Source organism: Bison bison, unplaced genomic scaffold, assembly GCF_000754665.1.
Source record: "Bison bison bison isolate TAMUID 2011002044 unplaced genomic scaffold, Bison_UMD1.0 scf7180017846994, whole genome shotgun sequence".
NCBI classification, from domain to species: domain Eukaryota; kingdom Metazoa; phylum Chordata; class Mammalia; order Artiodactyla; family Bovidae; genus Bison; species Bison bison.
In genome coordinates, this window is record NW_011477567.1 from 7580 (window position 1) to 11201 (window position 3622).

General features: G+C 41.8%; 1 pseudogene; it reads left to right on the top strand.

Annotated features, from left to right (window-relative positions):
- The first annotated feature begins 433 nt into the window (after positions 1-433).
- LOC104989578 lies at positions 434-3615 on the top strand (annotated as a pseudogene).
- Positions 3616-3622: the final 7 nt, after the last annotated feature.

Consider the following 3622-nt stretch of genomic DNA (forward strand, 5'->3'; position numbering starts at 1 on the left):
TCCTGGGTTGGAAAGATCCCCTGGAGAAGGAAATGGCAATCCACTCCAGCACTCTTGCCTGGAAAATCCCATGGACGGAGGAGCTTAACAAGCTACAGTCCATGGGGTCGCAAAGAGTCAGACATGACTGAGCAACTTCACTTCACTTCACTTGTATGTACTGGGCTCTTCAGGGAGAGGGAAAAAGAGAAGGTGACTCACCCTACTGGATGTGGACTCAACATCCACAAAGAGAAGCCCTTGAATCAAGTTATACACATATTTGGGCTAGAGATTCACAGTCAAGGGTGATTTTTCCCCCCTGAGGAATATTTAGCTTCTTCTGGATAGTTTTTGCTTGCCACAGCTGAAGGTGTTCTGCTGGCCTCTAGTGTGTAGATGTCAGGAATACTGCTAAATATTGTGCCAATGCAAGGGAAAGCCTCTTACAACCATGAATGATCTGGCGCCTAACATCAACAGTGTTGAGACTGAGAAGCCCTACTTCAGAGTAAGGTAATTTGGTCATTAAATCAGGACTAAAGGGATGGGGGATTATACAGGCCTCTTTTGAAACTGTTGGGTTCTGTCCTGACCATTCCCCAGCATGATACACATTTCTTTTCCCAGACCAGCCTGGCTGGTATAGCCATGGTGGCAGCCAGGCAAAAATGGGATCTACATGGTTCAAACTTAATTCTGGTTTTATACACATGTCCCATGCCTCTTACACCTGATCTTCCTAGATGAAAAGTTTGGGTGAGAGTAGGGAATGAGCAGAAAAAGGGGCAAGTCATCAGAAAGCGGCACTCAGGTATTGCAGAGGTGGAGGAAGAGTAACAACCCAGCACCCAAGATTGCACAGAGGGAGGGGCATTGATGAGCCCTGTAGTTAAAAAGTGCCTCTGGAGACTTCCTCCCCACAGAAAACATCCTGGTACAGTTCTCTCAAACTCTAGCAGGCACCTTCATTCTAACTGACTGCTGGGTCTGCCATCCCCAGCTAGGCAGCTCTGAGCACCTCCCCCTTAACCCTCCTGAGAGACCTGTCAGGAGATGCAGGGCATGATCATACATACCCCTCTGGACATCTTACTGCTCCTAATCACAGTCATCCCATGCTGGTGGCATGGACACACAAGAAAACTGGATTGACTGCACTCAGAAAACTTTCAAAAGCAAGGACTATGCTGTTTTTATAACATGAACTGGGAACTTTAAGGCTGATCTACTAGCATTCTCAACCTGTGTTCCCTGATCCGTGTTGTGTCGAAACCAGCTGGACAAGCAGGGTTTTCGAAAGCACTATACGGTGAGAGAATGAGAAACGAGATGCAAGAATTCAGAGAAAAGTGAGGATCAGAGGACCAACACACCTCCAGGCGAAGGTGCTGAAACTGAATCCAAGCCAGCTTTATTATACTTTCAGCCGTGAATGAAAGAATATGCAGGGAGTAAAACTATAACTCATGTGGCCTTCAGGGGCAAAGAACAAAATGATCATTAACCATTAAGTAATTAGGAAACAGTAATCAATAACAAATTAGTAACTAAGACTAATATTCTTATGTATAGATTTTCCACCAGATACGTAAAACATGTGACTGAGACGCCAGTTGAGAAACAGTCTGGGGTTGGTTTTCCGACCCCAGGATCATATCTTGTTTTCAAGATTACGAACTGTTCCCTCCGGTCTTGTTTCAAGTGTCTCATACCTTATAGCATCCAGTTTATCAATAATTATAAATTTCTTTTGTGGCCCTTGCCGGGGCCTGCTTTTCTTTTATTCTTCCTGTCTCTTACATCTCCCCCTTTTTGATTTTGTAAGTGATGAGAAATGGTGAGGAATGTTAGTTGTTGTTGGCTTTGTTGCCTCTTGATCATTTTTTTCTAGACTATATAGAAACACAGACGCATAATTAATAGTACTCCCATAACTAGAGCAATTTTGTATCTAAATGTCTTGATCTGTTTTAAAGGATTAAGAGAAGAAAGATTATCAGTAACAGTATCAAGAAAATCTGATTCAGAAATCACATCAAGATGTTTATTAAAAGCTTTTAATATATCTTGTTGTAGATCTTGAATATCTACAGAAATATTACTTTAATAGGTGTTGATTAACTTTATCTCAATTAAATTGTGTCTTATTGTATTTGAAAGCCATTATACAAAAGGAAGTATAGTTCTAATCACATCTTAGTCTCACTTGTTTTTGTAAACTGACTAATTGCTCTTTTACAGATTGTTGAAGGTCGGCCACTTGGGAGGCCAATTTTTCATCAATTTTTTGTTGAGTGGTTCAAAGGACATTGGCATCTTTATGCCATTTTTGTACAAAATGAACTGTTTGTTCAGATTTATGAAGAGCCATTTCAGCTACGACTGCCATAGTGGTAATTGCAATAATGTCTAAGATGGCAGCAATTAGTAATCTCAGAAAACGTTTAACACGTTTAAGATTTTTAAATATTTTTTTTACTAATATATAATGTAGGGCTTTCTTGTCAAGGTCATTGTAAATCAACTGGAACCCATATGTCAGTTTTGGTTTTAAGAATGTAAATATGGGGGGTGGGGGGAAGATAATTAGTCACAGCTTAGAAGAGTGCTGAATGCTTTCTCTAAGCCATGCCTGCTGCAGAAAAGAAACATCCCAGAGGCTGGGAGTGTGGAGAACCCAATCTTAATTCCTGGGCTAAATGCTGGTGGTTTGAATGTTTTGAAGCCAGGCCTTTTGCTTCTAGCCTAGGCATATTTTTCTACTTTGTGATTTAATCTTGGCTGAAGAGGAAATAAAAACAGAACAGGAGGTGGTAGAGGGCATGGATAATTCTACCTGCTCCAAAGATCCGGGCTTCACAGAGAGAACAGCCCAGAAAAGAAAGTTCCCCAGCCCTCCTCATTCCTCCAATGGCCACTCGCCACAGGACACATCCACAAGTCTCATAAAAAAGAAAAAGAACCCCGGCTTACTGAAAAATAACAATAAGGAGCAGCCAGAACTAAGACATGGTCCATTTTACTATATGAAGCAGCCACTCACCACAGACCCTGTTGATGTTGTACCGCAGGACAGATGAAATGATTTCTACTGCTGGGTTTGTCACTGGGAAGGACAAGTCCTTTGCTGTGAGCTCTGTCCCCGGGTTTATCACGCTAAGTGTCTGAGACTGACATCAGAACCAGAGGGGGACTGATTTTGTCCTGAATGTGAGAAGATCACAGTAGCAGAATGCATCGAGACTCAGAGTAAAGCCATGGCGATGCTCATCATCGAAGAGTTATCATATCTGCTCAAGTTCACCATTCAGAAAATGAAACAGCCAGGGACAGATGCATTTCAGAAGCCTGTCCCATTGGAGCAACATCCTGACTATGTAGAATATATCTTCCACCCCATGGACCTTTGTACATTGGAAAAGAATGCTAAAAAGAAAATGTATGGCTGCACAGAAGCCTTCCTGGCTGATGCAAAATGGATTTTGCACAACTGCATCATTTATAATGGGGGAAATCACAAAATGACACAAATTGCAAAAGTAGTCATCAAAATCTGTGAGCATGAGATGAATGAAATTGAAGTTTGTCCAGAGTGTTATCTAGCTGCCTGCCAAAAATGAGATAACTGGTTTTGTGAGCC